This window comes from Phascolarctos cinereus, unplaced genomic scaffold (assembly GCF_003287225.1).
Source record: "Phascolarctos cinereus isolate Bilbo 61053 unplaced genomic scaffold, phaCin_HiC Scaffold_7;HRSCAF=346, whole genome shotgun sequence".
NCBI lineage: Eukaryota > Metazoa > Chordata > Mammalia > Diprotodontia > Phascolarctidae > Phascolarctos > Phascolarctos cinereus.
The window spans coordinates 144113255-144141254 of record NW_027556180.1 but is presented as its reverse complement, the minus strand read 5'-3'; the positions used below and the strand labels follow the sequence as shown (position 1 = coordinate 144141254).

The following is a 28000-nucleotide window of genomic DNA, read 5'->3' as shown; positions in this document are numbered from 1 at the left end:
GCATTCTGTTACATTCATATACCACAGCTTGTTCATTCATTCCCCAATTGATGGGCATCCCCTTAATTTCCAATATTTTGCCACCACTAAAAAGAGGTATTATAAATATTTTTGCACATGTATTTCCTTTTCCCTTTTTTATGATTTTGTTTTGGGATATAGATCTAGTAGTGGCTTTGCTGGATCAAAGGGTATGCACAGTTTTATAGCCCTTTAGGCATACTTCCAAATTGCTCTCCAGAATGACTGAATCAGTTCACAGCTCCACAAACAATGCATCAGTGTTCCAATTTTCCTACATCTTCTCCAACCTTTATCATTTTCCTTTTCTGTATAGGCTTGAGGTGGTACCTCAGAGTTATTTTAATTTGAATTTCTCTGATCAATAATAATTTAGAGTATTTTTTCATATGACTATAGATAGCTTTAATTGTTTCATCTGAAAACTGCCTGTATAACATTAGTTTCTACCATTATTTTGTGCCAATGAAGACACAACTTGAAAATTTGTCAAACAAAAGAAACAATAGGAAAGGTACATATATGAGATAAAACATTAACCAATACACAATCAATCAAATAAACAACTACATAAATAGGTAATCAAAAATAATTTGTTTGACCTCAAGAGTCAGCTATTCGCAGGATTTGAAGCTGAAAGGGACCTTAGAAATCATCCAGTTCAACTCTCTTACCTCATAGATGAGGAAAATAAGACATAAGGTGTAACATTTAAAGTCATATAGGTGAGAACTGGCAGAATCCAGAATTGAATCCAGATCTATCACATACCAGTGCAGACACTGATCCACTTTCTCTCACCGGATGGTAAAATCTAATTTCCCTGAGTGTGATTTGGAATCTGGTTGGAGGATCAACAGGAGAATGTAGGTAAAAAGTGGCCCTGGACCTAGTTCATCGATGACAATCAATAACTTGTGAAAATGCAACATCAGATGCTGCAAAACTGATTGTATTCAATTACTTAATACACAAGTAATTGAAGTCTTATCATAAGAGAAAAAATTAACTACTTGTAAACACTGAAACATCTATTGAATGGGAGGAAATAGCCATTTTTATATGCCTAATGTGTCTGACATTGTGATAAACAATACAAACATCTGATTTGATTTTCACAGCAACTCTATGAGGTAGATACTGTTATTTTCTCCATTTTATAGATGAAAAAATGGAGACAGACAAGGTGATGCCAAATTTGAACTAGGTCTTCCTGATTCCAAGCCTCAGATCTCAATCCACTGCATGGCCTTGCTGTCCCATGAAAGGATTCCCTCCGTTATTATTCTTGAATACCCCAAGTGTCTTGGGTTATCCAAAACTTAACATAATTGTGAAGCAACACAATACAAAGACTAGAGGACTGGACTCAGAGTCAAGAAGACCTGGGTTTAAACTCACTTTTGACAACAGCTGTGTGACCCTGAGGTGACAATATCTCTGAGCCTCAGTTTCTTCAGCTATAAAATGAGCAAGTTGGACCAGATGCCCCCAAAGGTCCCTTTTAACTCTAAACCTATGATCCTTTGGCATAGCCTGATTTCTGTTTACCAGTTATTTCCTACATTTTACTATAGATGATATCTTTTCTCTCCACATATTCAGAACACAATACAATCCTAATGATTAAGTATAATGTCTCCAAAGAAGTCATTTATGGACAGAACAATTTACCAAATGAAATTGAAAGCAGGCATGCTGCTTCTCTTTCTTAGTAGATATGGCTAGCTGAAGATGGTCCACTGATCATTTTCAGTATAAAGTATAAAATATTAACACATTAGGTTGGTATAAAAGGTACATCAAGCCTTCAGAGTTTTGTGGTCAATCCTAGGTTTGTTAATAAAACCACTGCTCCATTCTGCATAATGGATTTTTCCAGCCTGTTCTGAAAAATCAAAGAAGCCCCTACTGAGAGGAATCAATGTAATGGAAGTCCTGACTAAAGAAACCATGGAACATGTGCTTTAAAATTTCTAAAATAAATTAGCTCGTCAGGTAGTCTCACTTGTCAGACGTTATTTTAATCTGATTATTTTCTAACTTCAACAGCCAGTTGAAAGCAAAGTCTCTAGGAAGTACAAATGTGCCCACCATGAAAATCTTTAGAGACCCTTCTCTGAAGTCTTCAGCCTTGTAAAAATGCAACTCATTTGTTCACAGTAGAAGAAAAAAACAGAGGATCCTGAACCAGGACAAATTCCAAAGAAAGGGCAGCCCTGGGAAGTAGAAAGTCATTTTGCTTCCATAAGATAACACCAATATTTGTTGTTGTTCTGGATCTCGGATTCTATCAATGTAGGGAGCTGCTAGGTAAATGTAAATAGATTTAAAAAAAACCCTCCCTTTATCAAAGCAAACTCACAACTATTTTGTAACTTAGATTTTAGTTATCTGGGGATTTAAGGGTTAAGTGACTCCCTGTCACACAGCAAACAGTTATCAGAAGGGGGCAGGAGTTGACATCATTGCTTCCTGATTAAGGATGGTTTCCTATCCACTATGCCATGTTACTTTTCTATACCACTAATAATGATGATGGGACAGCAAGGTGCCACTAGAGCACCCAGCCTGGAGTCAGAAAGACTCATCACCCTGAGTCCAGATCTGACCTCAGCCACTTACTAGCTATGTGACCCTGTTTGCCTGAGTTTTCTCATGTAAAATGAGCTGGAGAAGAGAATGGCAAACCACTCTGCTATCTTTGCCAAGAAAACTTCAAATCGGCCCATGAAGAATCAGATAAAATTGAACACAACAACAACAAATAATGACGACAACCATATTGCACTCACATGGTTTCAGGGTTACAAAGAACTTTATGTATCTTATTAGATCTTTGAAATTCTTTCAGCTCCTCAGGAAAGGGACTGTGACATTTTTGCATCTTTGTATAGAGTCGGCTAAGTAGTGCAGTGAATAGAACATTGGGCCTGGTATAGTAAGACCTGAGTTCAAATCTAATTTAGACACTTAGTTGTATGTGTATGATGTTAGGCAAGTCACATCACCTCTGTCTGCCCCAACTTGCTCAACTGCAAAATGGGAATAATATAGCACCTATCTCTCAGGATAACTGCAGGGATCAAATGAGGTAAAAATTGTGAAGTGTTTAGCACAGGGTCTGGCACAGAGTATGTGCTATACAAATCCTGCTAGTATTGCAACTATTATGAATAATTATTACATCCCCAGGATTTTTTTTTATATCCAGCTTTTTATTGAAAAACCTAGAGAGGGAGAGGTGAGAGGCAGTAAAAGCAAACAAGGCCACTTCTCAGAAGAGCTGCTTCTCATATGAATGGAGTCCATGGACACGCCCTTCCACCTGAGCAGATGACATCTTCTTCTCAAATTTCAGCTCCCCTGAGTATGTCATGGCTCCGACTTGAGTTAGACTCTTGGCACCAATAACTTGGCAGGAGTGCTGGATGCCAGTAATCAAGTAGGGAACAAACTTGCGGATGGACCCTTTGTCTTGCACGGCCCCAGACACCCCTTGAGCCACTTTGTTTTTGTCTGCTTCACTGAAGCAACAGTTCTGGCTGCCGAGGTTCTTGTCCATGGCATCGAGGGAGCCCATCCCCTGGTATTTCTTTAGCCGGATCTCATCAGAGAAGAAGTACTTGCCTGGGGCCTCTGTGGTGGCTGCCAACAGAGATCCCATCATCACTGTGTAAGCTCCAAGGACAAGAGCCTCGGAAATGTGGCCCATGTTTTGGATGCCGCCATCTGCAAAGACGGGGACACCAAAGCACTGTGCATATTCTGAGACCTTGTATACAGCTGTTGCCTGAGTCCGCCCACATGCTAGCACTTCCTGTGTGATGCAGATGGAGCCACTGCCCATGCCAACCCTCAGGGCGTCCACTCCAACATTAATGAGGTTTTTTGCCCGTGCAGCTGTCACCACATTGCCACTGATAACCTGGAGGTTGTTGTATTTCTCCTTGATGTACTTGATCATGTTAATTTGGAAAATGGAGTTTCCTTGGGAAGAGTCCAGCACGACCACATCAACACTGGCCTGGGCCAACAAGTCAAGCCGATACTTCTCATCCTCATGGGTACCGATGGCTGCCCACACAACAGCTGCTTCTTGGTGTCCTTGGATGCCAGGCCTGCATGGACCTGAAGAAGAATAGGGGCAACCCCCAGGATTTTTTTAAGCTTTAATTGAGCCCTGGAAATTAGGTAAATTCAAACTCAATAAACATATGTGAAGGACAGCATATGCAGAAAATTATACTGGATGCTAGAGGAAATACAAACTTTAGAGAAGATATATCCCTTCTCTATCCCCCCATTTAATTTTTTTAATAGAGAAGGTAAATGAAGTCCAGGGAAGTTTAAATGACCTGCCCGAGGTCACATAACTAATAAATATCAAATCTACATCTTGAACACAGGTCTTTTGATCATTCTTCTATAAAGGAGTTTTGGGGTTTTTTACAGATATTGACATAGCCTGAGTTTTAATAAAAAGCCCATTACACTTGTTAAAATTTACAGGAGTCTGATTTCTTTTAAAAAATACTTTATAAAGAGAAAAGAAGCTCAGCTTAATGAAATAATGTTGGGAAAAAAGAAGGAACAAAACTTTACACTTGGGAAATTTTCAAGAGATATATAAACCTTGACTATGAATTCATAGATCATTAGAAACTGATTTTAGTTAAAGAATAAAAAATATTCAAGAAAGATTTCTTTATTACCGTTTAATCACTGATAATCTCCTTAACTCTTCCATCTGCTTTTCAAGACTTTGGTCTGAAACTCAGCAGCAGGTCTCAGATGATGTGGCAAGAGAACATATCAAACCTCTGCACATGCACTCACTGGAGAGCAGCTCATTCCTAAGGGCAGCAGGAAAAGCACCCACCACAGGCAGCTTGCCAACTATTGGGATTAGGGTAGAATGGTTGTTGTGCTTACTTAATGACTAATATTTGCTTTTAGGCTAGAAACTAGGTTTTAAATACGCCTGGTGGACCTGAATTAACTCCCTGTTCTTCCCTACCCTGGCTTTTCCTTCAAATGAAAAACCTGATTTCATAAACACTGTGTGATCATTCCAGATCTGCAGATGCCCCCTGCTTATTTGAGGCAGTAACATGCAGGGCTCTAAACTAGCTTGGGCATTCCTATCATTTTGTACAGAAAGATTATTCTATTGAAGAAGATATCCAAGGGCTCAGAATTGTATTTCACTGAAAGGAAATGTTGAATTTATATTCTCCTTTTCCCATCTATGATTCTTTCAGTCTCTCTCTCTCCTTCTCTCCCTTTCCCCTTTTTCATATTACTCTTCTTCTCCCTATTCCTCTTCATCTTCTTCTCCCTCTCCATTTCACTCTCCTTTTCTCCCTTTCTTCTTGCTCATTTTTCCTCTTTTCTTTCCCTTCTCATCATCCTCATTGTCTCACTTTCCTCTCCACCCCTCCTTCTCCATTTTATCCCCCTCTTCCTCTCCATTTCACTCTCCCACTATTTTTTTCTTTCCCTTTCCTCTCTCTCCTCTTCCTCTTCATCTATTTTCTCTATCCCTACTCCCTCTTTTACTCTCCCTATTTCTTTTCCCTTCTCTTTATTCCTTTTCTTCTTCCTTTCTTTTCTTCACTTAATGCCCCCTCTCCAATACACAAGGAGCACTTCTGAATATTCTACTCATACATTCAAAATTGAGACATACATATATATTGTCTCAGTGTGCCTCAGTAGCAGGAACACCATGAGAGATTAACTTTCTTTTGTTAGCAAAGGAACTGAGTTCCAGTATAATGCTTTAGCATTGTCATTAAGGAGTATTTTAAGTTGGATGGGAGACCTAGTTTTGATATTTCCTTTAGCTGTAAGTGGAACGCATTTAGAGAATATTACCATAGTTTCACTATAGAAATTTTGAGCTATGTGATTAATTGGATGGGAGCCGAGTCATAAAACTCTTCAAAAGCATTGGAGAGATTTTGGATTAATTGCACTGACCAAAGCAATTGCTTGAGCTCTATATTTTTGGTCTTTTAAAAGCAGTTGACTATTCCTTGAATGCTAAAAGGTCCATAAGTGGAACCTGACCAGAAAGTTCATTTTTCTTGTTACTGATTTTGATTTAGATGCTCAGAGTGCAATAAATGCGGTTTTTTCCCCCTATTTGAAACATACAGTCAAATTATACTCAAACAAATGCTAAGGTTGTTTTACTTTGAAGTTGATTATCAATACTGATATAGTCTAAGGAGTTTGAATCTAATGCTTTTCTTTCTGAAAGGCATTGATAAAACACATTCCAAGTTTAGATTATTATATATCGTAGAGTGTGAGAGTATGAGGGCTAGAGGGCACACCAGGTGGGCAACCTTCATTACCTGGACTAGTTCAAGTCCATTACATTTAGCTGACCTGACCCACTAGGTTCTTCATTTTAAGTATAAGTATTGAATAGTAAAAGGAAGCCAAGTAAATGTTTACTGAGTTAAGATTTCAGGCTGGTTATCTCTGGTTCTCTCTTGTGCTGCTGCATACAATAGGAGAGAAAATTATCAGGGCCTGAAAATCAGTGGGCTTTTCTCTAGTATGGCAATTGTATCAGAGTAAACCTGAAATACTATTCTTATAGCCTTTAAAGTTTGCAAAGTGTTTTACTATGTAATCTCATTTCATTTATTAATGTATGTGGAGGTGAAGAGAGTGTCATGTTTCTTATCCTAAAATTATCTTAAATCTTGAATAAAATTATAGAAATTACTAATGTGAAGTCTATTTTATCTTTATGATATTAATATTATTCTACTTGTCTTGCTGACCCACGGGCTCATCTGCTGTCAATCTCCTTTCATTCACATATAGCTTTTTCATGCCACTGTAACTTTATTTAAAGGAACTAAGGACCCTACAAAACCCTATCATTATTCATTCAGTTTTAGACGTCGTAAAGCAAATTAGAGCATAATTAAATAAAGTATTTGTGGACTCTGTAGTTTCACTGTAGTTGTGGGTGCTCAAACCACATTTCCCTGATGTGTAGAATATATGAGTTGAAAAGCATATTCAAGGTCATCTAGTTCAACCCTTCATGTATTGGATGAGAATTCAAAGACTCAGGAAGGGAAAGTTATTTGTCCAAGGTCACCCAACTAGTCATTGGTGGAGCCCAGCCTAGAATGTTTTTCTTTTTATTCCTACTAAAGACAACCAGGACCATGGAGCCAGATGATTTGTATTCAAATCTTGCCTCTGACACTTACTGTCTGTATGACCATACACAAATAGTGTGACCTTACACAAGTAGTGTAACTTCTCTAAGCTTCAGTTTCCTCATCTCAAAAATGAAGGGATTGATGCAAACCTTTTGACCTAGCAATACCACTACTAGGTTTGTATCCCAAAAGAGATTAAAAAAAGGAAAAGGACCTATGTGTACAAAAATATTTATAGTAGCTCTTTTCTGAGGGCAAAAAATTAGAAATTGAGGGGATGCCCATCCACTGGGGAATGGCTGAACATGTTGTGGCATGTGATCATGATTGAATACTATTGTGCTATAAGAAATGATGAGCAGGATGCTCTCAGAAAGACCAACATGAACTGATGCAAAGTGAAATGCACTGTGTACAAAGTAACGGCAATGTTGTAAGATGATCATTTGTGAGTGACTTAGCTGTTCTCAGCAGTACAATAACTGAAGGCAACTCTGAAAGAGCTGTGATGAAAAATGCTATCCATCCCCAGAGAAAGAACTGATGTTGTCTGAATACAGATTGAAACATACTTTTTTTTAAACTTTATTGTCCTTGATTTTTTTGTCTGGTTTCTTTCACAACATGACTATTACAGGAATGTTTTGCATGACTGCACATGTATAACCTGTATTGAATTGCTTGCTTTCTTAATGGGGGTGGGGGATGGGGAAGGAAGAAGGGAGTGAATTTTTAAAAATAAATGTTAAAAATTGTTTTTACATGTAACAGGGGAAAAATAAGATACTAAATAAAATAAATAATTGAATAATAAAATTATTAAGGGACCATTAATTTTTTTTAAATGAAGGGGTTGCACTAGTTAACCTTTGAAGTTTCTTCATATTTCTAGATCTATGATCCTATGATTCTGATTCTTTGTGATTTCCATTATATTTGCCATGCTGCCCCCAATCAGGTTCCTCACAATAGTTTCATGAATCTTTCAGTCTGTACCTTTATACTCTTTTGTAAGAACAATATGAAGAACCATTTTAATTAATCTTCAGACAAACATTGCAATCTGAGAGTTAGATGACACCGTGTTCTGAATATCACAGATATTCCCACATGAGCCCACAGCCTCACTAGAATGGCTGATTTAGGATCTGGGAAGGCAGAATCAACTTGTTAATATATTGACATATTCAAGCTGGAGGGAAGTGGGTTCACCCATGAAATATCAAAAAAACTTGAAGCATTTTAGAAGGAAGCATGTACCATACAAATAATAGGAAGTAAGTACTGGTAGCCTGTCTCCTGAAACTATGCTGGTCTCCCTGTCTAAATCTCAAGTGCATTGTTGAGTTTGCAAACTTCTATCTTAACTTCTTGCATTGTGGTACACTAAGTCCAGCTTCCAATTTGGCCTGGCCTCTGGCTTACATCTACTTGGTTCCCTATTTGGACCCACCCATGTTCCCAGGTTATCCTCTGCAGGGGATATGGCACTCTTCTGTATTACTCTTATAACTGCATGGTAATACTGTAGTCATTAGATTAAATAAAAATCATAGGCATAATAACTTTTTTCTTTTTAAAAAAATTAATTTGCTTATTTTTAGTTTTCAACATTCACTTCTATAAGATTTTGAGTTCCAAATTTTCTCCCCATCTCTACCTTACCCCACCCAAAATTCTGTGCAATTTGATATAGGTTCTACATATGCATTTATATTAAACCTATTTTTACATTAGTTATGTTAAAAATAATTAGATCCAATGGGAGAAACCACAAGAAAGAAGAAACATAAAAAAGAAAAAAGAAAAAAAAGAGAAAGGGCAAATAATATGCATTGATATGCATTCATACTGCATTGTTCTTTTTCTGGATGAGGACAACATTTTCCATCACGAGCCCTTTGGAGTTGTCTTGGATCCTTGCATTGCTAAGAACAGAGGAGTCTATGAAAGTTAATCATGCATATTGTGGCTGTTATTGTGTACAATGTTCTCCTGCTTCTGCTTACTTCACTCAGCATCAGTTCATATAAGTCTTTCCAGGTTTTTCTGAAGTCTGCTTGCTCATCGTTTCTTACAGCACAATAGTATTCCATTACATTCATATACCACAACTTGCTCAGCCATTCCCCAATTGATGGGCATCCCCTCAATTTCCAATTTTTGTCACCACAAAAAGAGCTGTTATAAACATTTTTGTACATGTGGATGCTTTTCCTATTTGTATGATCTGTGGTATACAGACATAGATATCATATTGCTAAGTCAAAGGGTATGCAGAGTTTTACAGTCCTTGGGGCATAGTTTCAAATTGCTCTCCAAAATGGTTGGATCACTTCACAACTCCACCAACAATACATTACTGTTCCAATTTTCCCACATCTCCAACATTTATCATTTTTCTGTTTTGTCACATTAGCCAATCTGTTGGGTGTGGGATGATACCATCTTATCTCCATTACATATAATACTTGCTGGTGGTTTTAGGTAGATGCTATTTATCATTTTAAGGAAGATTCCATTTAATCCTGTGTTTTTTAGTGTTTTTAGTAGGAATGGGTATTATATTTTGTCAAAAGCTTTTTCTACATCTATGGAGATAATCATATGATTTCTGTTAGTTTTGCTGTTGATATGATCAATTACACTGATAGTTTTCCTAAGATTGAACCAGCCCTGCATTGCTGGTATAAATCCTACTTAGTCATAGTGTATTATTTTCATGATAAGTTGCTGTAATATATTGGCCAATATTTTATTTAAATTTTTTGCATCTATATTCATTAGGGAAATTGGTCTGTGTATGGAAATTTATCTGTTTTGACTCTTCCTGGTTTAGGATCAGTACCATATTTGTATCATAAAAAGAATTTGGTAGAACTCCTTCTTTACCTATTTTCCCAAATAGTCTATGTAGTATTAGAATTATTGTTCTTTAAATGTTTGATAGAATTTGCTTGTAAATCCATCTAGCCCTGGAGATTTTTTACTAGGGAGTTCATTGATGGCTTGTTCAATTTCTTTTTCTTTGATGGGGTTATTTAAGTATTTTACTTCCTCTTCTGTTAATCTGGGCAATTCATATTTTTGTAAATAACCATCCATTTCACTAAGATTGTCAAATTTAATGACATACAGTTGGGCAAAATAGTTCCTAATTATTGTTTCAATTTCCTCTTCATTGGTTGTGAATTCACCCTTCTCATTTTTGATACTAGTAATTTGGTTTACTTCTTTCTTTCTTGTAATCAAATTAACTAAAGGTTTATTTATTTTATTGATTTTTTTCATAAAACCAACTCTTAGTTTTATTTATTAGTTCAATAGTTTTCTTAATTTCAATTTTATTAATTTCTCCTTTGGTTTTCATTATTTCTAATTTGGTATTTAACTTGGGATTTTTAATTTGTTCTTTTTCTAATGTTTTTAGTTGTGTGCCCAATTTGTTGATCTCTTCTTTCTCTGTTTTATTCATGCAAGCATTTAGAGATATAAAACTTCCCCTAAGAACTGCTTTTACTGCATCTTATATGTTTTAGTATGTTGTGTCATTATTGTCATTCTCTTAGATGATCGTTTCTATGATTTGTTGTTTGGCCCACTCCTACTTTAGGATTAGATTATTTAGTTTCCAATTAATTTTTATTCTATCTTTCCATGGCACTTTATTACATATAATTTTTATTGCATCATGGTCTGAAAAGGATGCATTTAATATTTCTGCCTTTCTGCATTGGATTGTGAGGTTTTTGTGGCCTAGTACATGGTCAATTTTTGCATAGGTATCATGTACCACTGAGAAAAAGTATATTCCTTTCCATCCCCATTCAATTTTCTCCAGAGATCTACCATAGCTAACTTTTCTAAAATTCTAATCACCTCCTTGACTTCCTTCTTGTTTATTTTGTGGTTAGATTTATCTATTTCAGAGAGGGGGAGGTTGAGGTCCCCCCCATAATAGTTTTGCTTGTCTTTTTCTTCCTATAACTCCCTTAACTTCTCCTCTGAGAATCTGGATGCTATACCCCTTGCTGGATATATGTTTAGTAATGATATTACTTCATTTTTTATAGTGCCTTTTAGAAGGATGGAGTTTCCTTCCTTATCTCTTTTAGTTATATATATTTTTGCTTTTGCTTTGTCTGAGATCAGGATTGCTTCCCCTGCTTGCTTTTTTTTTTTTTACTTCAGCTGAAGCATAATATATTCTACTCCAGCCTTTTTCTTTTACCCTATGTGTTTCCTGGAAACAACATATTGTAGGATTATGGCTTTTAATCCATTCTGCTATCTGCTTCCATTTTATGGGAAAGTTCATCCCATTCTCATTCCCAGTTCTGGTTACTATCTGGTTCTTTCTCTCCATCCTATTCCTCCTCCTCCCCTAGCCTGTTTATGCTTTTCTTTCTCTTTTTCTCCCTTTCCCTTCTCACTAGAGTTTTACTTCTGACTGCCACCTCCCTAAATCAGAATTCCCTTCTGTCTACCCCCTCCCTTTTCTTTCCCCATTCCCCTCTTACTGCCTATGTGGCAAATTATATTTCTATACCTAACTATGTTATTCCCTCCTTAAGCCAAATCCTATGAGAGTAAAGTTGGAACAATACTCATCTCCCTCCCTTCTTTCCCTCTACTGCAATATGTCTTTGTGCCTCTTCATGTGATGTAACTTCCCCCTTTCTGCCCCCTCCTTTCCTCTTCTCTCATTACAATCTCTTTTCACCACTTAATTAGGTTTTTCATCATCACATCAAAGTCAACTTAAACCCACCCCTCCTGTCTATGTATATCCCTTTTGAATGTCATAATAAAGATACAGTTCTCAAGAGTTGTATCATCTTCCCATGTAGGGATGTAAACAGTTTGCCCTTATTGAATAACATGTTTCTTTTTTCCCTTTTCTGTTTTACCTTTTTATGCCTCTTTTGAGTCTTGTATTTGAAGATCAAATTTTCCATTGAGCTCTGGTCTTTTCACCAAGAAAGTCTGTAATTACCCTATTTCATTGAATGTCCATCTCCTCCCCTGAAAGACTATTCAATTTCACTAGGTATTTGATTCTTGGTTGTAATCCAAGCTCCTTTGCCTCACCAAATATCATATTCCAAGCCCTCTGATCTTTTAATGTAGAAGCTACAAGGTCCTCCATAATCCTGACTGTGGTTCCACAATATTTGAATTGTTTCTTTCTGGCTGCTTGCAGTATTTTCTCCTTGACCTGATAATTCTGGAATTTGGCTAAAATATTCCTTGGCATTTTCAATTTGGGATCTCTTTCAGGAGGTGATCAGTGGATTTTCTCTTGATGACTATTTTACCCTTTGGTTCTAGGACCTCAGAGCAGTTTTCCTTGATGATTTCTTGAAAGATGCTGCCCTGCCTCTCTTTTGATTATGGCTTTCAGGTAGACCAATAATTATTAAATTATCTTTCCTGGATCTATTTTCCAGGCCAGTTGTTTTTGTTTTTTTTTTTTCCCAATGAGGTATTTTACTTTTTCTTCTATTTTTCAATTCTTTTGGTTTTGTTTGAATGATTCTTGATGTCTCATAGAGCCATTAGCTTCTACTTGCCCAACTCTTATTCATTATTAGTAGGAACCCTATGGGGCAGCTAGGTGGCACAGTGGATTGAGTGCCAGGTCTGAAGTCAGAATTCTCCTGAGTTCAAATCTGTCCTCAGACACTTTCTAGCTGTGTGATCCTGTGCAAGTTACTTCGATTTCTCATCTGCAAAAATTAGCTGGAGAAGGAAATGGCAAACTGCTGAAGCATCTTTGCCAAGAAAACCCCAAATGAGGTAATGACAAATAGGACATGACTGACGAAACTAAACAGCAATAACAAAGGAAGGACCCTATATTGCTTCATAGAAAGAAAAGGAATATGGTGTTTCAAATCCTACTTTGCCTGCTAGGCCTGTCCAGATGAATACAATGTCACACATATAGCAATCACTAAATATTTGTTGAACTGAACTAAATTTTATTCCTTTAAAATTTGAAAGAACTCTCTATTATTTTCAACCCTACAGAAGGGGCCTAAAAGGAAGAAAGCCTGTAAATACTTTTCAAGTGAGACTTTCAAGCAAAATTAATAAAAGCTAACCATATTTTTCTTACTGATGTGTAAAGAAGTAAATTTTTCAATTTAAGAAAATATACTTGAGTGGCAAAGTCTCAGTTTTCCCTCAGACTTCCAACACAGTGAGTTCCATTTAATCTTGTTCAAGATAGCTGCTTTGACTACAACACACCAGCTCCCTTTCTCTTGCTGATTAAATCGCTGATACTGCATTTAATATTTTTTCTTCCTTTTCATGCTGAACTTTCTTTCTGGGGAAAAAAATTCCCACTAAACTTTCCTTTCTGTTATTGTTCTAACAGTATATTTTGCAAAACTTAGCAAATACAGCTGCTCATTTATTTTTCAGGCCTCTGATGCAGAAATGGTTCAAAGGGATAAATTATAGGCAGAATTCTAATTTCACTATTTGCAAAGTATCACTGTTTTGCCAAAACTGATTGAACTTCAAAGCCTGTCTAGAACACCATACATAATTTATTTTAAAAGGAAAAACACAATAAAATTCAGACTGGTGCTGGAACAATGGCCTTTTAAAAAATAAATAAAATAAACTATAGTGACATGCAAAGTCTTTGCCAAAAAAGTAATAAAGTTTTCAGCTGGCAAAACTAACTCTAGTTTTCTAAATCTGGTCATCAGCATCACCTTTTACTGGTTAACATTGTTCAGCCTTCCTCACCCAGTATCAAAAAGCATAGATCTGAAGCATAAATTTTGCTGCTTCCATTCTGCTTTTTAAGCTATGCATTTAATTGCTGCCTAATCATATATTCCAGTCACAGTCTTTAATTGGTTTTTGACCTACATACCTCATGGGTTGATTAACAATTCTCTAATCAAGGCTGCAAAGCAGTCTTGTGTGTGTTCAATAATTCAGAGCTACGCCTGGGAAATGTCCTGGGGCTCATGGTGCTGTTGGCATTTAGTGAATGCTGTAAGGACTCAGAATACTTTTTGTCCTGAATAGACAGTTTCTTATGACATTGTTTTCTCCATAAGACAAAGCAAAAACCAACAAAGCTATTTATGTGAATGAATAGTTAACTAGAGAAAAGAGACTTTGTTTTTGCCTGCTAACAGCAATATTTGCATTGTGCAGGAAATATTATGAATGTAACCTTGGGAAATCAATTAGCTTCTTTGAGCCTCAGTTTGCTTATCAGTAAAATGGGAATAAATTAAATTTCTTATCATGCTGGGAAAGTGATTTCTGAAAATTAAGGCTTTTTATATACATCTAAGATCTTACTATTTGTACAAATTCCTTTAAAACAGATAAAATACAACTCATCGAGTTAGTGCTGGCTATGTTCTATGATAAAGTAAACATAAATAGCTTCTAAAAACCATTACAACTGGGATCCTTAACCTTTTCCCTCTGGGTTCTTAGACCCAGACTCTGTTGAAGAATCATGTTTTTAATAGACCTAATTAAAACAGATAATGAAGGAAACTACATCTCGCTAAAAGGTACCATAGAAAATAAAGCAATATCAATACTAAGCATATATGCACCAAATGGTACAACAGCTAAATTCTTAAAGAAGTTAGGGAGTTATAGGAAGAACTAGATGGCAAAATTATACTAATGGGGGAACCCCAACTGTCCTCTCTCAGAACTTGATAAATCCAACCGAAAAATGAACAAGAAAGAAACGAAGGAGGTAAATGGAATAGTAGAAAAGTTACATATGACAGACCTTTGATGAGATTTAGACACAAAGGGTGACGCCATAAACAAATTAGAAGAGACAAAATGGTCTATCTGTCAGGTCTATGGAGAGATGAATTCATGACCAAACAAGAAATAAGGAGCCTTCAAAATGTAAAACAGATAATTTTGATTATATTAAATTAAAAAGCTTTTGTACAAACAAAACCAATGCAACCTAGATTAGAAGCAAAACAGAAAGATATGAAACAAATTTATAGCAAGTGTCTCTGATAAAGGCCTCATTTCTCAAATATATAGAGAACTGAGTCAAATTTACAAGAATATAAGCCATCCTCTATGCATAAATGGTCAAAGGATATGAACAGGCAGTTTTCAGATGAAGAAATCAAAGCTATCTATATGCATATGAAGTGCTCTAAATCACTTTTGATTAGAGAAATGCAAATTAAATCAACTCTGAGGTACCACTACACACCTATAAGATTGGCTAATTTTAGAGAAAAAGAAAATGACAAATGCTGAAGAAGATGCGGGAAAGTTGAGACACTAATTCACTCTTGGTGGAATTGCAAATTGGTCCAGCCATTCTGCAGAGCAATTTGAAACTATGCCCAAAAGGCTGTAAAACTGTGCCTGCCCTTTCATCTAGCAATACCACTACTAGTTCTCTATCCCAAAGAGATCATAAAAAAAAAAAGGAAAAGGGTCTACATGGGCAAAAAATATTTATAGCAGCCCTTTTCATGGTGGCAAATTATTAGAAATTGAGGGGATGCTCATCAATTAGGGAATGGATGAACAAGCTATGAATAAGTATAAATGAATGTAATGGAATACTATTATGCAATAAGAAATGATGAGCAAGCAGATTTCAGAAAAACCTGGAAAGACACGAACTGATGCAAAGTAAAATGAGCATAACCAGGAGATAGTATACACAGTATCAGCATCACTATGTGATAATCAACTATGAATGACTCAGCTCTCCTCAGCAACACAATTGTCCAAGAGAAGTACAAAGGACTCATGAAGGAAAATGCTATCCATACCCAGATAAAGAACTGATTGACTCTGAATGCAGATCAAAGCATATTTTTTTCACTTACTTTATTCTTTCTCATATTTTTTTCCTTTTGATCTGTTTCTTCTTTCACAACTGTGATTAATATGGAAATATTTTTATAAGACAAAACATATATAAATTTTATCAAACTGCCTACCATTTTCAGAAGAGGGGAGGGGAGGGAGGGAGAAAAACTTGGAACTCAGAATCTTGTAAAAATGAATGCTAAAATTTTTTCTTGACATGTAACTGGGGAAAAATAAAACACTATTTGGAAAAAATTAAAAGATTAAAAATAAATAAAATAAGCAATAAAAACTAAGTGCATTGAATAAAGCACATAGTATTACAAAGGAAATAAATTGTACTGAAATACAATTATGAAAAAAATATAACAACAAATTCACACATTAAGATCTGCTGCATTAGAAGCTGTTTAGATTTTGACATTTCACAAACAAAACCAAAAATGTTTGTTGAAAAGTTAAGTTTCTGATGAGCTAATTTATATCCAGCAATAAATTCATTTTAAGTAACAAATACATATATATATATATTTTAAGTGAGATATGAGCCTAATTTATATGGTGATCCAGCTTTAATATGTTTGGCCAAATCTGCCATAGTAAAACTTGTTTTATAAGGGGGGGAAAAAGACACGCCTAGCCTTATGTGTCTTTTAAATGCAAAGCCTAGTAATTCAGTTTCTCAAAGCAATGCAGTTTATGCTAACAGCTGAAGGCTGATGTAGTTTATGTAGTTTGCCTTCTTCAATTTGTGTGGCCTTGTATTTTTAAATGTATATTTTGTTGCATTTTCCACTCTTGTCTGCTACATTAACTCTATATTTAAAAGCAAATCTTTCTATCTCAATAGGGCTTCTGGTTTCTAAACATACTTTAGGTAAATGTTTTCTGACACAAATTAGTAAAGCATAAGAATTTCATGTTTTACAAAACAATTTTTTTTAGGCTTTTTGACAGAAAATCAAAGACATTATAAGTTTTAGCACTTAGTAAGAAAAGAAAGAAGGGAAAGAAAGAGATGAAGGATATCCTCAATATCAGAGGACAGCTGAGGGCTACTACTCTTTGCTTCAGATTAGCGAATGGGTACAATCTGCTCATTGCAGACAAATGCACCTGAAGGGTATGGAGAGTAAAGGAAACAAATCTGGAGAAAAGGTGAGAAAACCTTCTTTGAATAAGGCCTCTGTCAGAGGCTCCAGTGACTGAGCCTGGAACAATGAAGTGTGGCAAACAGTCAGTATGCCATGGACTATAGCTATCAAGAGCAATAAGGGGTTGAAAACAGCACTTTTTTCAAGGAAGAGGAGAGGAATACAGTTATCCCTTCCACATCATGGGGATTATAAATTCAGGGCCCTCACTATCTCGAAAATCTGCATAAAAATTTTTGGCCTTCCCGTCTTACCAGAGAAGTCCGATTTTTTTTTCTTTTATGGGGTGTTTATAGTGCCTTATTGTAAAATCTGGGTTAAGTATTTAGTCATAGGCTTTATGTCATCTGCTGGCTTTGAATGTCATCTAAAGATTCCAAAAAACTCTCAAAAATTCCTATTTAATTTCTTATGCTGTCCTGCAATATATCAAAACAATCATGGGGAAAGTTGCAATGTGAAAGGGATAACTGTATTCTCACCTGCAGAGATTAAGCTTTTCTGCTTTTGCCAATGTCACAACCATACATATATATCATGTCACGTCATGTTATGTCATTTTATATCATATAATATGGGTCAAATCTGTCTGTCTCTTTCACTTGCAAATGAGAAGAATGGATGAATGGCTCTTTATTCTGCACAAGGGAGAAAGAAAAGTATTGTCTGAGAGAACAAAAACAGTACTTCAGTGGGGAAGAAAAAGGAAAAAAATAATCTGAATGAGAAGAAAGAAATCCTCATCTGTGGCACTGGGTCAGAGTTGAAGCACATGACAAAGAAGGAAGGAAGGAGTAGGGGCACTGTATCTCTCGAGTCATTTGAAAGTTTGAGTGTCCTGGCGTGGGTGGATCTGGACTCTTTTAAGGAAGATAAGAGCTTCTCCAGCTCCTAAAAAATTACAAAGATAATCCATAGGTGCTGCCAGGAGTGAAGCTAGTAGTACAGGTGAAAGTATAAAATGGCACATCTTAGCAGTGTCTACATGATGAGCGGTACATAGACGATCAGAGAAGAAGTAGTTTATATAACTTCAACGGGAAGAAAGTTAGACTTGTAATTAGAAGACTGAGCTGTCTATTATGACTTATATGAATCTGGGCAAGTCATTTAACTTCCCTAGACCTCAATATCATCTGCAAAATAAAGGAGTTCTAATAATATCATATTAGCTAGCATTTAATAATAATTAAGCTAGCATTTAAAGGTTTGCAAAGATATTATCTCATTTGCTGCTCACAATAACCCCATGAAGTAGGTTCTATTTTTAATTCCCATATTTCAGATCAGGAGAATGAGGCTGAGAGGTTGGTTTGCCCAGGGTCACACAACTAGTATGTATCTGAGGCATGATTTGACCTAAGGTATTTTTAACTCCAAATCCAATCCACTTTGTCTTCAAGCTAGATGACTTCTAAGGTCCCTTCTAGCTATAACTCTACGGTCCTAAAAGAAAACATATGTTAATCTGACATTAACAGTAATTATCCATGTTTATATCAAGCTTTAAGTTTTGTTTAATCATATATTATCTTATTTGATCCTAACAACAAATGTGTGTTACAGGCACTACCCTCATTTACTTAATGTTATTCTCATTTAATGGAGGGGGGAAATGTGGCTAAGAATAGTTAAGCATTGTCCCAGCTCATATAACTAATACATGGCTGAGGCAGATTTCAAACTCATGTCTTCCTAACTTCAAGCCATTATGTCACCTCTAATCAACTGATACATCTACATTCTTCTCAGGGAGTATATCCTAGATATAATGGAATCTCTCCTGAGAGTGGTCAAACCTGATGATTAATACTTCTGGCTATTCATGTGGGGAAAGATAATACTGCTAGTAAAAATCTAGAAATAATTTATGAGGATTAGAATATCTTCAACAAGAAACTTAAATAACTTGGATGCAAAAGTTATGTATTTATCACAGCTGCTGATTGAAGATAGCTTTCTAAAAAAAAGACGTAAGTTGAAAAATGTACAACTGATTGTGAAAATGGTATCTGAGAATGGGATTTGGACTTGTTGAACATAGACAAAGAGATGATGAACTTTTCACAAGTGATGGATGAAATTCATCTAATAACATAATGAGATTTTCAGAATCTACTCATGGAAAGGGAGGTGACAGAAGTCAGAATTTACCTTCACAGAGAACAACAGATAGAAAAAAAATGCCAAAATAGAGGACAAGGAGAAAATATCCAATAAGGAGTCAATAATGTTACTTATTCCCATATACAAACACGAGGATGACAGGTAGTAAAATGAAAAAGAGATCTTAATGGAAGTAAGGGCATTTTTAGGCTTGCTAAAATGCCACCCATGATTACAATATGGAAGTTGAGTGGTATAACAGTGAAAGGGTGGAGTTGGTATTAGATATCAAAACATAGCTCCAACGAGGAAATTCCTGAACTAGGGGGTGAACGCATGATCAATAGCACTGAAGGAACAATCAACAGAGGAAGACCTGCTATTTTGGTTATGGTATTCTCTACACCAATTGGTCAGAAGGAGAAAATAAATAACAGAAATAATCAGCATTGGAGAATATGGAAAGAAATGTAGTGCCTTCAGGGGAAATCCAATTTTAACCTATCAGGAAAGATTATAAGAGGAAAAGATCAGACTTTAATGATAGTTTCAAAATGCAGAGTAGCAAGAATTGGGCAGAGAGGTAAAGAAACTATAAATGGGATAATCTTGAGATGTGTCAGCATGAGAAAATGGACAGGAATAGTATGGCACAAAATCTTAAAGAGGACACCGACAAACTAGAGTATTTATAGAGAAGAGATGTCCAGAACACTAAGAGGACAGAAACCAATTAAGGATACTAGGAATGGTTAGCCTAAAAAGGGGGTGTTATTCCAGGAGGAAAGAACCAATGATCAAATTTACAGAGGTGGAGAAACAGAAGGTAAGGCTAGAAACTAGAGGAATGACAGAGAGAAGATACAGTTGATCAGAAATAGAAAGAAAAGAAAAGGTGGTTCCTGCCCAGTAGAAACCCCAAATTGTTCAGCATCATTAAGTAGAAAGTGTAATAGAAGAAATAATTAACAGTGTTGAGTGCTGCAACAAATCAAAGTGGATGAAAACTGAGAAAAGGCCACTAGATTTAGCAAATAGATCATTGATGGCTTTTAGGAGAGAATTATCAGGGTAGGTGAACAGTAGAAGTCTGTCATTGCATTAAGTCATTGAGTGGGGGTTGGCCTCAGAGGCCACAGTCATCCACTGCATCCCTGGTCATTGTCAGTCATCTTGACTTTTGTCTTGCCACTGGACTTCCATCACTGGGGGAGAAAGCGAGGCTGATGACTTTGCACATCTCTGCCTCACTTAAATCTAATTAACACACTAGTCAAGACACCATCTTTGGGATGCCATTGGTTCTCTTTGGAACAAAGGGTGAACAACAACAACAACAACAATAACAACAACATCAGCAGAATGGCAGAAGAAGCTAAACTTCACAATTTTAAGGAGTATTCACTAACTGCTTTTGGAAATTTGTATAGGAACAAATGATGCTACAAGAAGGTACCCAGAATACAAAGTTATTGATTACATAGTCCTGGGAAGAAAGTAAAGACCTTAGGGGCTTGAGTGGTGTTTTCATCACTTCTTCCCTTGGAAAATCTAGTCTTCAGAAGATAAAGGGAGAACAACTAGTTAAGGGGGTGATATCTGAGAAGGATATTGGATTTCCATTTCAGTGTATAAGATAATGAGAATGTCTGGTTCTTGAGTGGTTTTACAAGACTTCTAATGAGGTGTAGTTACAGTTTACCATTGGGAGTGATAAAGAGAGAACAAGGAATCTAATGGGCTGTGTTCTACATTTTCAAGCATTTAGGAAGTCAAAGGGATGAACTGAGCAAGGTTAAAGGACAGTGATTTGTGTTGTTTGCTGTTTGTTTTTAAGACAAGGGAACTCCAGTCACTCTATAGATTTATGGGGCCAGGGAAAGAATAGATTGAAGATTCATGAGTTAAGAGGTGCAATTAAATGTGCAATTAATGCCCTGAGGAGGGCAGTAGGGGCCATAATCAGCGGTTGCTGTGAAAAAAGTTGACTATCTTTGGAAAGGAAGAAGAATGTTTTTGTTGTTTTTCTCTGACGTATGCGAGAACAAGAGGCTGCATAAAGAGAGAGAAATGTTGATGGTAGTGATGGGAAATCACTAATACTTATTGCTTCACTAAATAATGATATTTGAATTATTATGTTGAATTGATTGGAAGAAATGTTACAATATTCATTGTTATTTCACACCCATACAACACTGAGCAGATCTAATGTCATTACTTTTTCCTTTGATATTTAGGACTACACAGATTCTGGATTCTTTGCTGGCTTAAAGATTTTCCTAGTATTGATCATCTAGTTGTTATTGGACAAATCCATGACCAGAACTTGTTCTTCTTCTTGGCAAATCGGGTGAGTGTCTAGCAGATAATATTTTTAATGTTAACAAAAAAAAAGTAACTCTTAATACTTTATTAATATTAACATCCCTTCCCCAAACCCCAAGCCATAGTTTGTCTTACACATGTTTTACAGGCTCTACAAATATCTAATATGCCAAAAAGGAAAGAAAAAGAAAAGGAGAGAAAAGCAAGATAAGAGAAGGTACTATAGAAATCTATATAATGAAGCCAAACCCCATTAAAACGAGGTCAAAAGGTTTCTGGGAGATTTAGGAAGTAACAAGGTTAATAAAGAATAGATTAGAGAGCACAGGTAGATCGGAGACACTTTGGGGGAATAAAAAAAAAAATCTACTTGAGCATATATATGAACCTGCTCAGGAAGATTTAAATTCTCCTACATCCCATGTTCCATAGCTTTCTTGACTGTGACACTTAATTAAAAAAAATAATTTTAAGCAAAACTCCTCGAGGCTGCTAGGACTCATACAGTATGAATCTTTGTGGTTATTTTTGAAGCATTTTCCTTCTCAGAAGGGGGATTGGGGTAGGGGGGAGAGCCGGATTCACTAATGGTAAAATCTTTAGAGTTCGATTTGAAAAGAATTGACTTCTTGTCTTGTTTAGGTAAGCTCAGATAAGCTAAATTTAGATAAGCTGCCTATCTGTTGGCAGAGAGAAGCTGGGCACCTTGACCTGAGTAGTCAGCATGCTAGGGGAATAGACTGATAATTGGGCCTATGGTGTCAGATGGGCCTTGATGTACTTGCATTTCAGATCTAACACCAAAGGGGCCATAACTCTTCAGCACCTACTGTGTAGTGTCCAGAAAGAAAAAAGGAGTAGGGTTTACAACGAGGTGAGTAAGATGGCTTAAATGGGCTGCCTGGCCCAGGGAAACCTCTCCTTGGCTAGAGCTGACTTAATATGAAGCTCATCATCTTACCCAGCTTAAGCTTTTGCTTCAGTTTTTGTTGTTTTCCTCTCCTAGCCCTAAAGCATTTCCTGATGCAAACTTCCCTCCAGATCTAATACAATAAGGTGAAAATGAGACTGCCATCCGGTGTGCTCCCTCAGAGACATTTGGAATAATTATAAAGCTTGCTATCCCTGAATATTGCCTTACTCTGTCTGGGAAGGAGGCTGACAGCCTAGCCGTCTGAATCTCCTACTTATGACACAGAAACTCAGCAATTTCTGTGTGAAATGTAATTGATTTTCCTCTTGTTTATTTGATAAACTCAACCCTTTAACCAGGAGGGTTGGCAGACAAAAATGTTATTTAGAGCCTCTTCTGAGGAGGCAGTTAGTCAAATATCATGGAGATAAAATAACTGTCTGGCTCCTGACTGTCTTCAGTGAAATGGAAGTAAGTGGCCTTGTTGCAATTGACTGGTCCCCCAAATGGGCATTAGAAGCTTTTTTTCCCTTGCCACTTCTGTGTTGAAGTCATGTGTAGGCATAAAGACCATGGTCTCAGGAGATGAGGCTGGAGATGTGATGAGGAGGCCATTGGCACTTTTTGGTCATTCAAGTAAATGTTAATTTGCTTATAGGCACAAAAATAGTAAGAAATATGATTTTCCATTTTAGTAGTAAAAGTAATACTACTAATAATAACAATGGTAGCATTTATATACTATTTTAAAGTTTGCAAAGTGCTTTAGAAATATCTCTTTTTACCCTCTGACTACTAAATCCCATGGCTCCCTTTAAGTGGCAATTAAAACCCCATCTTCTACAGGAAGCATTTCCCAACCCCTCTTGATTCTAGTGCTTTCCCTCTGTTAATTATTTCCTATTTGTCCTGTATGTAGCTTTGGATATGCACTGTTTGCATGCTCTCTCTCCCTTAGATTGTGAGCTCTTCCATGGTAAGAATTATTTTTTGCCTCCTTTTATATCCCCAGCACTTAGCAAAGTGCTTGACAAGAAGCAGGCACTTTTGTTTACTGATTGATTAACAACAGCCTTAGAGAGACTATTGTTATTCCCATTTTATGGAGTGTACTTATGATTTATGAAGGAAGGAAGATAGGGAAGAAAGGGCTTATTAAGTGCCTACTCTGTGACAGGCACGGTGCTAAGTTTTGCAATATTATCTCATCTGATACTTACAACAACCCTGCTAGGTTGGTGGTATTATTACCCCCATTATACAGTTGAGGAAAGTTGGACAAACAGTGGTCAAGTGACTTGCTTAAAGTCATAGACGCATAGGTAAGTGTCTAAGGCTAGATTTGAACTCGGGTCTTTTTAACTGCTGGACCAGAGTCACTGAGCTAATGTGTAAGGTTAAATTTGAACTCCTCTTCCTGACCTCAGTCTGAGTACTCTTTCCATTGTGCCATCTAGCTGCATGTCAGAGTTGTTCTATAACCATTATGTTTCCCACACCCCATAAAAAAGTTCCATTTCAAACTATTCTTGGGTATGTTGAGTTTGGGGTTTTCCAGGATAACTTTCCTCCAATTAATTTTACTCTCTAGTATTATAAAACTTGGGCATGATTAGAGATGAATGAGATTAATTTTCATGTCTTGTTTGACAAGTCAGTCTCTTTGCCTCGGTTACACAGTCTTAACTAGATGGAAAATTGAGTTCAAGACTAAGGAGGACATAAGGTTCATTGGAAATAGCCCTGGTTTTATAATCAGAAGACAGACAGTTAAATCCTGCCTCTGACACTCTGTAACCTTAAACACTTAAGTCACTTAAATACTCTGGGCTTCAGTTCCTTCTCTTGTAAGATAAGGATTGGACTACTTGGTTTCTGAGATCTCTTCCCAATCTCAAATGGTTGTATTTCATCTTTCTTTGTATATGCCAGTTCTGAGTACTTTTTCTTAAATTAAAAGCCTAATAAAGTCTTGGTAAATGGATCAATGAAAGAATGAATACAAACAGTTTAGAGATAAGCCTTGAAATATGAATAATAGAAACTAAAATGTAAATTCAGAGGCAAATGGTTAACATTTTTGCAATACAAATAATTTTTTAATGGAAAATTTGCCATTGACCTGCTATACTTTCTTTGCATCATTTCCTAAACCTCTGTGAACTTCATGTAGCCTTCTAGGGATATATTCCATTCTATAAGGAGAGGAAGAAAAACATAAAGAAGTTGAATAAGCTGAACAAATATCACTAAAGAGACTCATTAGTGTAACAATGGGTGAAAACTGCCTCTTGACCTCGATTCAACTCACTACATATTTATTATTTACTATGCAAACCTACTCTTCACTATTCTTCCTAACTGGGCCACCATCCTCAGCTGGGATTCTACTTCTCATTAGCCTGGCTCAGATAGGTGATTTTTATCTTATCTTGATTAGTATTTGCCTCCATATCCATACCAGAGGGATTACCAAGTAACTCTCCTTCCCCACATCTTTCCAAGAGTGTTATCTCCTTCCATTAGCATGTAAGCTCCCTGAGGACTGGTTCTGTCTCACTCATTTTTGTATTGCTAGCATTTAGCACACTCCTGATCCAAACTAAGTGCTTCATAAATGCTTTATCTATTTATCTCTGTCTACCTTTGTGCAGAGCCCTTCAATGCTTGGACAAATACAAAGATGAATAGTATATCATCCCTCCTCTCAAGGACTCTATAATCTAGTAAAGAAGAAAAACCACCTATACAAGTAACTAATACAAAGCAGAACCAAAGTCCCTTGAAGGTACAAATTGTCTACAGATCTGAGTACCCATGAAGATGGACGATTGTTTCTATGGTAGTTTTCTAAGTCATGTATAAAACTTCCATTAGAATCCATTCTGTTTCAAAGGGAGGGCAAGTATATTCTAGATGACCTTTTCAATGATACAATATTTGTTGATGTATGTACACTGACATGTGAAGACATCTAATTTTGAAAGATCTCTTTTCAAGAACTTTGGAAATCTGAAGAGGATGGGAGAAGTGATGGGAAGAATAAGGAGAAGTTTAAAAAATGTTATGCTACTGAATTTTTTATGCTAGCAGAGTAGATATGTGAGGTACCAGTAAATAATGAGGTTGTAGAAAGTGTGTTAATTCATCTGAATTTCTACCTCCCTAAACTTTAATCATGGTTTAGAAAACAGAGACCTTCTTATTCATATTAAGAAACATTAGGCAGAGAGATACACATGTCACCATCCTATACCAATCACTCCAGCACATAGGTTTTGAAATAGGAAATGTTGACATGGTATAATTATAGTACTACTAAAAACACATCTAATTATAGAACATTCAGATGTGATGGTGCATTGAGCGTAGGAAGTGATTTACTGACTAGAATGTTTTGCTATTTGTTGCATTCTTACTGTGTTACAGTGTTTATATAGTGTTCTTTAATTCTTGAGGGGGAGGGACTGGCCTTGAAGTACCTCAAGTTCAATTAATCAGGGTAAAAGGAACTTAGCATGATTTTTTTTTTAGGGAAGGAATGTTTCAGCTTGACTTTGGGGGTGAAAGTTCCAAATATAAGGAAGAGGGCAAATCTCTGCTCTCAGATAGTAACAGAGAAAATGGATGGATGAAATGTAAAGAAGGGCAGCAGGCATTGAGAAGAGCAGAGATGTGAGGCAGAGGGATACAAATAATGAACACTGAGTCTGAAAAAGGAGAGTTCAGAATTAAAAACTCGGCTGTGTCTACACAAGTAAAACAAGGTTGAAAGTTTTGCTTGACTCCTTATTCACCAACTATTTATTTAACTTTAAAGGAAGGAGTTTAGCACTACCAGCTCTTAAACTACATTATAAGGCAGTAATTATCAAAACTATCTGGTACTGGCTAAGAAAAGAGAAAGGTAGATCAATGGAATACAGTAGATACACAATTGACAGCGACAAGTGAACATGGTAACCTTGTGTTTGACAAGTGTAAATACTTAAGATTTTGGAATAAGGATTCATTATTTGGTAAAAAAAAGTTGGGAAAACTGGAAAGCAATATAGCAGAAATGGAGCACGGACCAATATCTCACACCATTTACCAAGATAAGGTCAAAATGGATACATCACCTAGACGCTGAGATTTTACAAGAAAATCAGAACGTGAAACATACTACTTAGCAGACTTCTGGATAGGTGAACAGCTTACGAATAAACAAGAGATAGAGAGCAAAGTTAGGTACAAAATGGATAATTTCAGTTACATTAAATTTAAAAAGTTTTTGTACAAATAAAACAAACATAGCCAAGATGGCTACTTGTTTAATGATTATATGTGTCAAAGAATTAGCCATGCAATAGAATCAGTCATTCAAGATGGTTAAAGTAGTTTGTGTGTCTGAACTGTGAGTGTCTGTAGTAATGGATGAGAAAAAGCAGACTAGTCACACCACTGACAACTTGACTATAAGTAGGTAACAGTGGAAGCAGGGAGTTTAGGGACAAAATGCATGCTGCTTCCAAAACATTATGAATTTCCTTCCAGTTTTCTCGTTGTAGTTCATTCAAATATTTCAAATACTTTCTTATTCTATATACACATGGCCAAAAAATTATCACTATATATTGGTGTGAGATTTGTATCAGATAATCTTAGATGATTCAATCCACCTATTTATAAGATGTGTGAGCACTGTTATTCAAATTGTATAAATAATATCCCAGAGCAGAATCTCTAAAGTAAAGGGACTATATTTAATATTACATATTACAGGGTTGATGTTAACATAGTTATAGACACTGCATGACAGCAGCAAGTTTGTAGCAATTTGGATGGTGACTACTATGGAGCTGGTTTGGAAGGAAGAGCAGAAGCCAGAAAAAGGGATTTGAAGACTGTGAAATATTAAAGGTGACAGTGATTTTGTTAGGCAACTTGGTCGCATAATGCACAATTATTAGAACATGGGCTGAGGATCTGGCATAAAAATATGAATATCTCTGTCTTAACCATATTTACCTAGCATTTCTAGAATGATATCTAGTTCTAAGCATCTGAGAGAGGGAGAAGGAGAGAGAGAGAGAGAGAGAGAGAGAGAGAGAGAGAGAGAGAGAGAGAGAGAGAGAGAGAGAGAAGGAGGGAAAGACAGAGTGCAAGAGTAAGAGAAAGAGCAAGAGAGAGCAAGAGAGTGAGAGAAAGAAGGAGCAATAGAGGGAGAGAGAGAGAGAGAGAGAGAGAGAGAGAGAGAGAGAGAGAGAGAGAGAGAGAGAGAGAAAGAGACAGAGAGAGAGAGAGCACCAAAGTTTCAGCTAGTTAAATGGGAGAAATACCACTCAAACCCAGACTTTAAAATTAAAATTCCAAATCAAGCAGTCTTTCCACTCATACCATAGCAAGAATTAATTTCATTTTTTGTAGACCATGTATATTATATAATAGCA

At 36.4% G+C, this 28000-nt stretch overlaps 1 pseudogene; it reads right to left on the bottom strand.

The window, feature by feature from the left end:
- Nucleotides 1-3224: 3224 nt before the first annotated feature.
- The window catches only part of LOC110193784 (inosine-5'-monophosphate dehydrogenase 2 pseudogene), a 91063-nt pseudogene continuing 66287 nt past the window's right edge, over nt 3225-28000 (bottom strand).